Below are 15063 nucleotides of genomic sequence, written 5' to 3'. Positions count from 1 at the left end.
CTAAATAACACCATTATTCCTCATCTGGGATCTTGTAGAGCCCTTTGAAGCTGCACTGAAACTGCAATTTGGACCTTCAACCCGTTGGCAACTGTTGAAGTCCACTATATGGAGAAAAATCCTGGAATGTTTTCCTGAAAATCTTAATTTCTTTTCGACTGAAGAAAGAAAGACATAAACATCTTGGATGACATGGGGGTGAGTAAATTATCAGGAAATCTGAATTCTGAAGTGAACTAATCCTTTAACTCTTTCTCCCAATTTCAGCTCAGAATTTCTGGAGGAGACTCGTAATGAGTCCTAAAGAGTTCATGAAACAAATTTAAAGTGTGTCGTCAAGGAATGCTAATTAGCATTTCCTTTAATAAGGGAATTGGAGACTCTCCAAAAAGCTATAAAAAAACAGCACTGGTGGAGAACTTCTGTAACAGTATGATGGGCCCCAGGGAGGACCAGAGGGAGGAGGAGAACCTTTGCTGCTGAAAAATATAAATCCAGATTTCCACAATCCTCTGTGGGGATTTGCAAGATGGATGCCCAACTTTTTAGCAGTTGGAAGCCCTGAGGCAGGACACGATAGTGGTCCTCCCTAATGTGATATGGTAGTTCTGTTTTCCAACAGCAAAGAAACAAATAAAAACACATGTTATGCAAGTTATATAATGCCCAAAATCTGCACAGTATGCAAGATTTATGAATGTGTATAGCCCTGAACTTCCGGGATAGTTCACCCAAAAATGAAAATGCCTTCATAGCATTCAATTTTGGCAAACTATCCTTTTAAGTAACTAAATGTTAACTAGTCCCTATGTTGTAGAAAGTCCCTGTAGCTCTGCACAAAGTCGGAAGCAGTAACATGTTAATTCATGTGTGAGCTTAAGGAATTTTTATTGGAACTTTTGAAAAATGGAACACTGCTAAGTCAGGGATGAATTTTAATCTCACACAGCGCAAGAGCAATCAATCTTTTCTATTCAATCTGTCCCTCAGCTCTTGGGAATGAATTCAGCTCAGTTTCATGTATTTTATCCCTTTTCCAAATCAAACTGTCTGAAACGACAGCATTACAAGTGAGAGAAGTATTAACCTTTTTGCCTTTGTGGGTGGCAGTGTAGATCAGTGGTATAAGAACTACTACAGCCATATGAATAGCAGACTAGATTGATTCCTTGATGTGTGGGCCTTTGTTTGTCATAATGAGTGTGCTTTGCTGGACTTAAGCTGTTTAGTTCTACAAGAACCTCGAGGCAGATTTACACTGTCTGGTCATGCAAGCATCCATCTCATCTCAGCCCAGAGAGATACGTCATTACTAGCTTTGCTCAGCAGAGCAGACTTCTGATTCGGTATTCTTAAGAATAAACATGAACACATTAAACAGGACATTTCTGAGGACAGAACAAAAGACGTTTACAACCATTACATGCGCTACACGTGGTACTTCTTATTCAATAGCAAATTCACATTCACACCTCAGGCAAAGTGTGATTTCTTTTGCTGTGGCGCTGAAGATTCAGCATGAGGAGCGCTGAAGAATGGTGCAGGAAACAGATACAGTGAACCTTTTAACTTGATACATTATTACTTTTAAAAATTAACAACAGGACCTAAATACACTCTCCCGATGCCACTGAAAATATGGGCTAAAAGTATAAGATCGATGTTATAAGAATTGCTATTGTGATCGTTAAAATGACAAGAAATCAAGATTTTAGAGTCCTACTCAAGCAAAGTGATTAACGTGACATTAACCTACTGAACAAGCTTCTAAATGTCTCTGATGATTGTATTATTAGTACTACGCAATTTTTTCCTTCCGCAGCCCTCTCACAACAGACCTGTGTCCAGTTATTTTTTACGCCTCTTCTTTGTATCTATTTTTGTCTCACTCCGGCTATGTGTCCTGTCTCTTATCTTCACTCTCTGCTTGTTCGGTGCCATGATGACACTAGTAGTGCTGCTACAGTGGGTTAAGAAGCCAGTCAGGTGTCAGGTTTCTCTGCAAAGTCACTCCTTGTGCTCTGAAGCACCGACACCGTACCTTCTGCTGCTGCCGATACCAAACATCCCCATGTGTCAGCAGTTCTTTCCTTCTGTCATATTAATCTGCCGCTGAGTACATTAAAATGTGACTTTGGAGTAAGCACTCAGTGTATTGCTGTCTGTAAAATGGTAGAAAAATGTTAGATGAGAAGAGAAATCCTATCAGGTCAAACGGAATGTCGGCTATATTTCATTTCCTTGTTCAAGGACATAACCTCTAGAACCACACTGTATAACTTGAGAACGTACAGCATATCAGCCATTTTTGATCTGCTACAGCCTGAGGATACATCAGGAATGAGTCATTGGGCCCTATCATACACCCAGTGCAATTCGACAGCAGGCGCGACGCCAGTGTTTTTTGCTCGTTTCAGCCTGACGCAGTTATCATTTTCACATCCAGCGCCCACGTTGTTTAAATAGCAAATGCACTTGTGCCCATCTGTTCACCTATGGGCGTGATGGTCTGAAACGAGGTGTGTTCAGCGCATTGTTGGCGTGTTGCTATTTTAAACAACTGAAAATGACTGCGCCATTGACCAACTGAAACCTGGTCTAAAGTATTTATTTATTTTTGTTATTTAAAGGGCGTTAGTAATATGCACCTATAGGCGGGTGCACAACGCACGTATACTCTGCTTGTATAGATGATACTCATAATTACCTATTTGCAGTAATAGACGAATTAGACAAATGAAATTGGCTAATTATTTGACCAATCGTGGTAATATACACATGTATTTAAACTGACTCTTCAGGTTGAGGGTGTCTATATTCCACCATGTAAATATCAATCCGCCATGGTGCAAGCGCAACTGGCTTTTAAAGGGAATGTGAGATGTCACTCTGATTGGTTTATTGCATGTTATGCCCAAAACACACCCATGACTCATTAAGAGACTAGGTAAAACCCTTTTGGACCTGCTGACCATTATTTCCGTCATTAAACTAGCAAAAGTGGATTCCGACATGGGGGAGTCCATCTGTGCCATGCGCTTCAGACCATGTGCTTAGATCGTTAAAATAGGGCCAACTGAATCATTCAAGCAATTTGTTCTAAAATGCTAACTCATTATGCATATTCAGATGCAGATATCTTCATGAAAAAGTCTTTGAATCATTCACTTCATCGATTCATTAAAAAACGCTGATTCATTTGTTAACGAAAAGACTATTGCTATAATTATGAGTGAGTCACTGAATTATTCACTCAATGATTTGTTCAAAAACACTAATTCTTTCAGAATCAAAACCAGTCATTGTCTTTATGAATGAGTCATTATTAAATCAATAATTCATCCAAGAACAGCAATCTGGCCCTTGTAATATTGCATTAAGTATATTCTTGTTTCAACTGTATATTTTGTATATAACAGCTGTTGTCGGCAGTGCTTTCCAAGCACATATTTCAAAGAAATCATATCATAAGTAACAGTGACAGTTTTACTTCCATATTTACTTCTAGAATGTGATGCCCACTTTTTATGGGATGTAATGATGTGGAAATTAATGCATCAAGTTCTGGTCAAATGGATCTGCAGTCCCTGGTGGGAGCAATGCTGGCATGCCTCCATCAGAGACCGTCTTTGTTCTTCATATCTATAGTACATATGCAGCAGTGCAAAATAACTGTCCAAGAGTATAAAGGAGGGTTTTTATGACGCTTTGGCTGGGTGCTTCAGGGCTGTTCTGAAGCCATAAGCAGGTAAACAAGATCTTTCCATTCATCTCACAGATCCTTTATGCAGTTGTGTTTTCTGGCATCCCTGGGCCCAGAAAGAAATAGCAACATAGCCCATGTATGTCCATTCAGAGAATATCTCCATTCATATGCATATTTTGTTGCACATGTATTCATATAAATGTCTGTCTTATAGTTACCATATCACATCAACAGAGATGGTGCTAATGGCTGTATAATTACCTTGATCATTAAGGGAGGGTATCAATGTAAATCACTGTATTCCTGTGGCTTGCAGTGGCACACCTACGGTTCAGAGCATGTGACAGCAAGCTAAAGGACAAAATCACTCACACCATCAGTCTGAGTAATTATGCAATTAAGAGAGCAACAGAGTTGTATTGATGTTTGCATAGAAAATTGCATAGGGCAACGTTTTGTGTGTTGCAGTATAAATTATTTTAATTAGTGCATGTGGTAAGGTCTCGCTATTCCTGTGCCTGATAGTGACAAATAAGGAGACATCAGAAAATGTGTGCTTACCTCTCCTTATTATGGTAAATTCACATTATTTATTTCATAATTACTGAAAAAGTGTCTGGATTTGTTATTTACCCATGTGTCATGGTGATGATAAACTTTGGTTTATTATTTTTCTACAATATATCTACACTACCTTTCAAAAATAAGAATAATAAAATAAAGAAATTATTTTTTATTCAGCAAGGAAGCATTTAATTTGACAGTAAAGCCATTATAATGTTATAAAAGATTTCTATGTCAAATAAATGCTGTTCTTTTGAACTTTTCTATTCATCAAAGAATGCTGAAAAGAATATCACAGTTTATTATGCAATATTAAATAATAGGCAATTCTTGGCCAGAATATGCAGCAATGAGTAACATGCATTATGTCACAAGACACGAACAAGACTAGCAAAGAATAGGCCTTTTATTAAACATGCAATTGACCTTCAGAGAGTGTGAACCTCCTGTCTTAACTTTCAAAGGTCATGTAACTTATCTTGGATGATAAGAGATTCATGATGCTGTTCTAGAAAAAAATGTACAGTTCTCAAATGACTTTCACCCTTACAAAAATAGACTAACTTTCTTTATAGAACAAGTACACTGTGTCCAGGTTTTTAGGAGGTATTTGAAAATATGTTGCTTCAGAAAGGAATAGGAATGTAAAAGGAATAGTTCACGCAAACAGGAAAATTAATTTACGTAGAAATCATAGAAATCTTTTGTAACATTATAATGGCTTTACTGTCAAATTAAATGCTTCCTTGCTGAGTAAAAAAATAATTTCTTTCAAAACATATTTTTGAAAGGTAGTGTAGATATATTGTAGAAAAATAATAAAGTTTATCATCACCATGACACATGGGTAAATAACAAATCCAGACACTTTTTCAGCAAATTAATTTGTCGTTAAAAATATGTATGACTTAATTTCTTCTATGGAAAAAAAAAAAATTTAAAAGAAAGAAAAACATTTCCATAAACTCCCCCAATAAATAAATAAATAAAAGATGAAAAACATATGTACGCTATATAAATAAAATGCATAAAAAACACCATTAAAGTACATTACAAGTCTTCCTCTTGAGGATGAGTAAATAAATTTTCATTTCTGAGTTATTTTTTCCTTTAGTTTATTAATGAATGGCATTAAAAGAAAAAATGTTACACCTGGCCTAGTTTCAGATATGAACATTCACCTATCCACTCACTCCTTATTAAAATCTACACCAATTAGTCTCTATCCATGGGGTAAAAAACTCACAAAAAACAACTTTTCAACCCCAGGTGATTTCCCTATGGTTTAATTAGCAAAGATCAAATTCATAATTCTGAATTTATTTTTCCAGCATGTCCATGTATATTATTGGAAGCTGTGACTCAGAAGAGTCCCAAGAGGGAAAATTCCTCAACATACCTCATTAGACGGCCTCCACTCTTTGCTTTCTCCCCCAGTATGATTAACTTTTGAGTTAGCAACTAAAAATGCTGTGATCAGTGAACTGAAGATCAGTGCTGGAAGGCTATTAAAGGGTTAGTTCACCCAAAAATGAAAATTCTGTCATTAAGTTCTCACCCTAATGTCGTTTCAAACCCGTAAGACCTTCGTTCATCTTCGGAACACAAATTAAGATATTTTTGATAAAATCCGAGAGGTTTTTTTTATCCCCCATAGAAAGCAACATAATTACCACATTCAAGCTCCAGAAAAGTAGACGAGAAAGTAGATGTAAGCGATGAGAGCACTTTTTGTGTGCAAAAATGAAACAAAATAAAAGACTTTATTCAACACTTTCTTCTCTTCTGTGTCATTCTCTTATGCTGTTTATGTCCAGCGCTTCCAGGTTCTATGTCAGAACGCCGACTCATTATTGGCATCATTAATCATTACTCTTCATAACATTAAGGTTGAACCACTGCAGTCATGTGGGATATTTTAATGATGTCTTTATTACTTTACTGGAGCTTGAATGTGGTAATTATGTTGCTTTCTATGGGGGACAAAAAACCTCTCGAATTTCATCAAAAATATCTTAATTTGTGTTCCGAAGATGAACGAAGGTCTTACAGGTTTGAAACGACATGAGGGTCAGTAATTAATGACAGAATTTTCATTTTTGGGTGAACTAACCTTTTAACATGGTTACACAGACAGCCCACTTCATAAAGTATTCTTCAAAGGTTAAGATACAGTACGTGTGTATTGATATTGTGTCTATTTACAGCATGATCATAATGAAAAGGATTTGTAATGGTATATTACTCTACATACTGTATTTCTTTCACATGAACAATGGTAAATCAATGGTAAACAGAGCTGTTTTCCCTCTCATGCTTTAAGTTCAATAAACTGTATTTCAACCACACCATTATTTTAAATGACAGTCATTTCTAAATGAAAATGGAGCAAAGGTTTCTGCAGTTAAATAAAAAATTTAGTTGCACGTTAGACTTTGATCTGCATTTTGGACCACAAAAGTCTTCCAGAAGTCTCATGTGAAAAGCTGGCAGATTTACTTTAAAGAAGTCTAATTAGCAGAGACAAGAAAGAGAATCAGCTATATGGCAATAAATCAAACTATTTTTTTCCTAAAGATGCTGAAGTTTTCCTCAAATCAATCCTTTTTTAAACTATGTTGTATGTGAGTTTCTTGTTCTGTCAGAAATTTTTTTCAAAAACTGCATATATTCACCTCTGGCACATCGGTTTGACACTGTAAATGCAGTTTGATGTTGCACAATCACCAAACAGCAAAGTACTGTCTGTAAGTAAACATTCGTTTAGTGGAGTTCAAAAGAGACTTGCTTATGGTAAAGACAAACTGTTTTATGTAATGAAAATGGGCACCTTGAATTCATTCAGTCATGTTCGACAATCACAAAATAATCACTAAACTTTTGCCATTAAATTACTCTGCTTGTATGATACTAGGGATGTGCAATAGCAATCGAGTACTCAAGTACTCGACCGTGACAGCGACGATCGATCATTTAAACGATGATCGAAATGTATTTTTTCTTTTTTCTCCTGATTGGTTATAGTATCACTTTGGGTGGCGCCCTGAGCTCCAATTGTTTAGCTTTCCACAGCATGCGTCAAAAGACGTGAGAAGAGAGAGAATGGCCTCAAAGTCACGTAGTGATGCCTAGTTTCACTTTGACAAGATAGATGAAAATACAGTTCAATGCAAGCTGTGCAGCGCCAAGCTTTTATCTTGTGCTGAAAATATCCATTCAATTCTATTCATAATTAATTTAGCAATAATCATCAGTGATTTTCATACTGTAAAATAACATTTTGGTTGATCAGAAAGTGCAAAATGAATCCAAAATATTGCTGAAATATTAGTGACACTTTTTAAAGCACAATCGGAGTTACACTTTCGGTCAAGCTCACGTTTGCATTCGCAAACCTTTCGCAGATGAAAGCTGTAATAGCTACATCTGATTAATCTAATATAGGATGCGTTGGGTCGGGATATCAACATTTATTAAGATGCTGAATGCGCTGCATATCAGTGTTTAGTTTCATGCTCAAATGCAATGCCCGATTATTGACTGAGTTATTTGAGACGGTCATATTGCTTTAAGATATTTCTTTAAAAAATAAAAATAAAAATACTGATGTTATAATAATGCAGCAGTGCATTTTTCGTCATATTTGTTCAATGGCATAATTCGCGTGGTTTCGAAAACACGCAGTCGATTTATGAAATCACTTAATAATGTGATTAAAATAAAGCACAGATCTGTCATAAACATGGCATTATAATGAGAACTTCATAGAAATCTACAGTAAATTCCGTCCTTACCCGTTATTTAGCGCGCTGTCATGAAAGCGCGCGCAAGCTCTCTCACTCTCTCTTTCTCTCACACTCTCGCTATAGTGCGTTACTTAAAGTTCACTGGCATTTGCATCCCTTTGTGCCAATACAAGTTGTAATGTTACGTCTATGTTATGTATCTAAGTTATCTGATTAATATCATAAGATGTGTCATAGAACGGGCTTCAGTTTATTGGCGTCACTCACCTCAAGCGGCTATTCCTTTTAGATGCTTCCTTATTAATAACATTGCTGCATCATAATCAAACACTGTTCTAATCACATTTTCATAGACAGGTTTTCATGTCATATTTTTATTTTTAACATTCATTTTCCTATCAGTCAGATATTTTTATTATCTCTATTATCTCTTTTATTATCTTTTTATTGTCTCCATTACGCACCTTTCCAAACTGCGTAAGAACTCTGTGTACAAATACAAACGTTTTAACAGGAAACTTAATAATAAAAGTATAAGCTTCACATTTATGTTTTAAAATTGGCTACATTTACTTTCACTGCGCAACAAGTGCCTAATTATAACCTTGATTTGCAAGGGAAAAGTCAAAATTATTTTTTGTGGTAACCAACAAATGCTGCTGTTTGAGCTTAATTTGTATTGAACCCTGGAATATACATATAAAAATTTAATAAACACAAGGTTAATTAATGTGGCTCATAGGCTTCATAAATATCTCAGATCAACACAAGAGCCATCGTAACTAATCCACATCGGCCTAGGCACCAATTCCAGTTGCTGCTATCTCTGGCCTCAGCCTGAATTTTGTGGCTGGCCCTTCAGATTACAATCTGCAAACTGAAAATAAATGGAATGGTGGAAGGAGGGCAGGTCTTGGTGCTGGTTCTCAATGTGACATGGCCAGCCTGAGGCTAGCCTCTGAATCTCTCGTCAGTGCTGAGCTAGTACGCTGAAGACAGGACTCTCACCATCAATCACATCTATCTCTGTGCAAATGGCTTAGACCTACTTCACTTACCCTTACTGGAAAAATACTCCCCTTTAAATCAAAGTGGGAATAGCATTCCCTCCATCTCCTTCTGGCTGATTAGGTTATTTAACAACACTGAGCAGAGCACAGTCTAGAGCCGGTGCATACAAATGCAGAGATGTAAATCTGTGTACATAGCGCTGACTATGGGCCATGATGGAGCTGTTCACTATGTCCAAGACTTATGATTAAATGTTCAAGAACTTCAACCATTTGTAGACTCAGACACACAGAGATAACCACACACTCAACTCTCTCAAATGACAATGTCTGATTAGACAGATCTGATTAAATAGACAATCTGCCAGATTATACACCAGATGGATGGATGGATGGATAGATAGATAGATAGATAGATAGATAGATAGATAGATAGATAGATAGATAGATTTCATATCTCTTCAGACCTTAGAACTGTACATGATTTATGAACTTCTACAGCTTTTGACCTCCTAACTAAACTCCTTTCCACAAATTGATCATAGGAATAAAAACAGTATAAATAAAAATGAACAGTTTTCTCTTAGTCTTAAGCTATTAAGTAACAATAAGTGCAACCATAATCAAAGTACTCTCTCAATATTCAAAGTGCAAATAGAGACCAAATTTTCCTTCAAGCATAATACAGAGCTAAGAGACAACTACACAGCCCAGCCTAAGATAGCTTTCATATTGGGAGATATTTGCATGCATCCGGGAGCCGCTTTCAAAATGCAGGGTTTTGAAATCACGTTTGAATGCGCACTCGCGTTTTACTTTCGCTTTCAATTTCGCGATCGTGCGTACTCTGTGAATAGGGAGCAGTGGTGCTAAGTGCATTCTACAAGATAAGACATTTTTGTCAGATGCTTAGGCTCTGTTGTGGAACAAATCCCTCTGCCATGGTCTTGTCAGTCATCTCGTCACTTACTCTCGTCACGTGATCAGTGAACTCTGATTCCTGCTGTACTATGTATGACTCTGCAGCTCATGTTTGATGAGCTGGATGGGATTGAAGTGACCGTTATCCAACTGAATTAAATTAAATTTATTTCTATAAAAAGCCAAACAACAGCGGAGGCGTAATGTAGACGTAGCGTTGGCATATTCTATCCTAATTTCACCCTCACACTCCATCATCAGCTTTTCACCTCGACGAGAAATCTCGTCACATTTTAATCTCGCGAGATCTCGTGGCACGTGGCATCTCGTCACACCCCTAATAGATAGATAGATAGATTCATATGTTAATTTGGAGGACAGTTACTGCTGTTGTCAAGCTTGCACTTTTCACTCTTCATCTTTGCTGAGATCATCAGGTAAATGGGCTTTGTGAATATCAATAATGACCTGTCAGGCCACCTTTCTTAGCAGCGTTCTAAGTCATTACTGCGACACGTACAAAGCAGGGGGCAGCGGTCAGGAAATGAGTGAATATATAAGCAGGGACAGAAAATGAGCCGGACGGGGCTTTAATATGTTCTGCTGGATTCCGTGTTCTCAGGTCTGGGAGTGCATTCCAATTAGCTCGTTCAGGGGAGACGCAGTAGAAATATCAGCATTCATGAAAAGATGCTTTATCAACTCCATCTTTCATTACTGAGATTAAAAATCCCTGGGCCATGTAACTCCAAATCCTCTTGTAAGTGATGGACACTACGCAAGATTTTCTGCTTACAAACTTAGTGGGAGGTTGACTGAGGTGAGTGACTCTAGCATCTCTGAGAGACCAGAACCATTTTGGCAGGTTCTCATCACAATGGGACGGTAGTTATCCACCTGCAGGTGTTCGGTTTACTGCTGGTTAAGTGTGGCTGACGCATAATGTTGTCAAGGCCACCCTGTCAGGGATTGATTCTGATGTTTGTGATTCAGACCATGTTATTTAGCACTCTCGCCCTGTTCTTTTGGCACTTTACACAAGTAAATCATTTTGTAGGCACAAAAATATATATATTTTTGCATATTTGAACCCTTTACAACAGTGACTGAATGATTTTCAAACATTCACTGATGCTCCAGTAGGAAACACGATGCATTAAGAGTCGGGGGGTGAAAACTTTTGAACAGGATGAAGAGGTCCAAATTTTTCTTATTTCGCTTGAATATCATTTTTTTTCATTCAGTACTGCCCTTCGGAAGCAACAGAAAATACTTGCATGTTTCCTGGAAGATAAATTAAATACAATTTACCTTGATCTTCAAATTCCAAATGTTTTCACCCCCCATCTATTAATGCATCATGTTTTTTTCTGGAGCATCAGTGAATGTTTGAACCTTTTTTAATAATTGTGTTTGAGTCCCTCAGTTGTCCTCAGTGTGAAAAGACGGATCTCAAAATCATTCAGTCACTGCTGGAAAGGGTTCAAATATGCAAAAAATGCTGGAAAACCAAAGAATCTGCAGGACCTGGAGGATTTTTCTGAAGAACAGAGCTCAGTTTAACTGCTCAGGACAAACAAGGAACTCATGAACAACCATCACAAAACAAAAAAACAGTCGTAGATCATCCAGGTAACCACACACAGTGTTAAGAATCAATGGTTCACATATTTATGAACGGGGTTATTTTAATAAATTCAGCTATTAATTTTTTTGTCTTGTGGATTATATGTAAACATCTTTTATGTAAAATATCTTACTCAGGACAATACTAAATAAAAAATGACATGCATTTTGCATTATCTCCCTTATTTTGTTAAAATTATTAACATTTTCACAGATTCTGCAAGTGGTTCACATACTTTTTCTTGCAACTGTATGTACATGTGTATAGTTAAAATGTAATAAAAAGGCCTGTGGTAAACATAACTTTATGATATTGGATGTTTTGTTTTAAAACGTAAATACACACCCATATCACCATTAAATAAATAAATAAATAAAATGCCATTTTTGAAGCTGTTATGTTATTTTGAAAAAAGGTATGTTTCTTATAAGTAACTAAATAAGAATGTAGTGTGCAGTTCACAACATGATAAAACAAAACGTCCAAGTATCGTCAAGTTAAGTTTACCACAGACCTAATTTCACTCATAGCAAAATCTCAAGGGAACCAGTGGCGAATTAGCTATCCGGGTTTTGACGTCATTCCTCCAACACTCTATTTCTAAAAAATATGTTATACAGGTTAGTAAACGATGAAAGAAATTTCATTTTTGAAGTCTGTTATTCTAAATTTTCATTTGAGTACTATCACTTTAAGCACAGACACTATTTTGTACCCTATTCATAAAAAGTGCCTTTTGCTCGACTTCCTCTGATGAGTTCATACACATTCAGTGAATGTCATGCCCGCCTGTCCTTTCTCTGTCTTCTTGAGTCACTTCAGTGCCCTAACCCCGAATTAAACATTCAGCATATACACACGGTGTGCCTGATCTGTGCGTGCAGAGATTGCCTGTGACTTCCAGGGGACAGCATTATTTCAGTAAAACAGGCCTATTACATTGCTTGGGCCTTGCGCCACAGCCGCCTGAGAGATGAAGACTTACTAACTTGCATTCTGAGACAGTCCCTAGACTTGATAAATCTATCTGTCAACAGAAGGTGGACCGCAGTTAAGTGTGCATAAACTGATTAAATATATATCACCTGACAGTAGCAGCTAAGAACAAAATAATAACAGATCAACGATGTCTGAAATTATACTCAAATGCACATGTACTGTATTGTTTTGATTTGGCTAGTTGTTTGAATGACTATTATTAGATTTACCTTCACTGCTGCTCTCTGGAAAACAAGATTCGGATTAGCCAACTGTGGCACTCTTCTATTATTATTTTTGCACAACGACACTAAACTGTATATTAGTCCGTCGTCCCTGGCAACCATTCTCCTATACTGTCTCATATCACTCACGGTCTCTTTCATCTCACATCATAAATTAATTTCACTCATATCAATATTTAATGTCCATTTATTTATTTATTTGCCAAGTAATCATGTAATAAGTGGGACAATGAACAGTCAGTCAGTCATTATTGCAATATAAACCCCTATAAAGACCTTAATGATAACTTTTGATATGTCTATTTTATAGATTATATTATTTCTACTAATAACTTATCCTTTTGATGCAGATATACTGTTGTTTTTCAACCAGACGCACTTCTAACCCCATATTTCTGATTAATATCAGGGGGAAAAAAAAGAAGAAAAAAAACACAGGGGCTATGCTGCTCTCAAAAAAATCAACTCTCTCTCCGCTTCAATTTTTCTGCCTCCAGAGAAGCTAAAAATACACTGTCGCTACTGCAGTCAACCAGCTTGTGCTACAGCCTACACACACAGACAGGCTTGGTTCAAGGCACAGCATCATCATCATCATACCCAGCTTTCATATGTGTGTCTGGATGGGTTTCAGTGATAACAGTTTCATAACAGAATTATTATTCTTTTAGAAAGAGCTTTGGCACAAAGGGCACCTGACAGCTAATTCATCTGTTCCTGTATTGCAAATATTACCACTGAGATTAAGGGAGAGTGAGAGCAAACAAATGCCTGCTCCAAATGCAGAAAGATTCATTTATCAGGTCTGGATTGCTTTACTAGGTATTAATATTGTGATTTGGGACCAAGAAACATTCATCACTGTAACAGTTGGACAGGAGGTGGAAGATGAACAACAAAATAATGGTCTCATCAACTATACCTTGTGGATGTCTTCTCTGAAATGAACAGACAGAATCTGCAGTCTGTGAATCAAAGGTGTCTGTCTGTATGTTTTAGGAACTTGGGAATGCAGCATGGGATGCTCTGGGAGCCAACAGCGCGGTGGATGACCTCCAGCATGCGGCCGTCACAGCTGGACCTCACGCTCGTGGCCATCCGCCGTTTCTAACTAAGGGTGAGAAGTTAATAACATTAAGTTTGTTTGTTTATTTATTTATAATTTGTAGTAGTACAGGAACAAACACGTAAAGCTCAAATGGACGAAGAAGTATTGTTATGCTGCATTCAAGTCATGTCGTAATTACCGTATTCTCAAGATGATGACAACATGTGACATTCTGTTCGGAGCTTTTCACATCCTCAAACTGGGATTTATGCATTTCTGTGGCACCACTATCGATGCCTAAATGAATCTGCAGAGGTCCGGTGGTACAGGTAAGAGTTATCAGAAAATTCCCATCTTACAAGCTGTAATTACAAGCTCTACGAGGACGTGAGCACTTTTTACAAGTTGAAATCTCATAATTATGGTAATTACAACGTCGTGAACGCACCTTTACGATGACTAAAAGTTAAGTGGTCTAACACAGCGCTCGCCAATGTCAAAATGATTGTGATGGCCAATCAGATAAAAGAAGGCGGGGCTTACCATTCACAGAAGACAAGTGCGAATTCCAACGCGATGCTTTAGTTTTAACAGAGAAAGAACGCCTGGTAAAATCTAAGTATAGCTAAATATTTAATATTTGACAATATTAATATTTTATGATAGAAATGTTCAGCAACCGGCAGTAATGTTCAGCGATGCAAATTACTCAACTTTTTAAAATCAAATTTCAGTTTTGAGTTGAAAATTGATATTACATGATTCATGTTCATAAATGAATATGACTATGCAAGAAACGTTTGCGTTGCATACTGTGTGCATGCTTTTAAAAAATATATTATTTACAAAAAGTTTAAATAGATTACTTCACAAATACAATATGGTCTTTCTTTTCTTTATTCCCTTAAATCACTTTTAATTCTTTAATTAATTAATTCCTTTACATTAAAATACCAATTACCCAATTTTAGTATGGGATAAAGCCCCTAATATCCACTAACCCTACCCAGCCCTGTTAGCGATCACGCCATTTTGGTGCGCTTAAGTCCTCCTGGGAAGTTCGTATTTACGAGTTCGGAAGTCGTGTCTACGACATCGGTGCGTTCCAGTCACTTTTGTTGGAGCAAGATGGCGGTGTACATTCTTTTAACTAAATACAGCAAGGTTTTTAAACTATAGTTCTAAAAAAAAAAATTAAGAACAATGAATGTGCATAAG

At 36.9% G+C, this 15063-nt stretch overlaps 1 protein-coding gene across 4 annotated transcripts in view; it reads left to right on the top strand.

Moving 5' to 3' along the window:
• The window catches only part of b3gat1a (beta-1,3-glucuronyltransferase 1 (glucuronosyltransferase P) a), an 84052-nt gene that overhangs the window by 44121 nt on the left and 24868 nt on the right, over positions 1–15063 (top strand). For all 4 annotated transcript variants that reach the window (XM_051869938.1, XM_051869936.1, XM_051869941.1 and 1 more), the window contains one exon: positions 13797–13914. The gene's annotated coding sequence lies outside the window, so the exon portion shown is untranslated. The remainder of the gene's footprint in view (positions 1–13796; positions 13915–15063) is intronic.

The sequence above is a fragment of the Ctenopharyngodon idella genome, chromosome 18 (genome assembly GCF_019924925.1).
Source record: "Ctenopharyngodon idella isolate HZGC_01 chromosome 18, HZGC01, whole genome shotgun sequence".
Classification (NCBI taxonomy): Eukaryota; Metazoa; Chordata; class Actinopteri; order Cypriniformes; family Xenocyprididae; genus Ctenopharyngodon; species Ctenopharyngodon idella.
The sequence above is the reverse complement of the archived record's forward strand: the minus strand, read 5'-3'. Positions and strand labels throughout refer to the sequence as shown.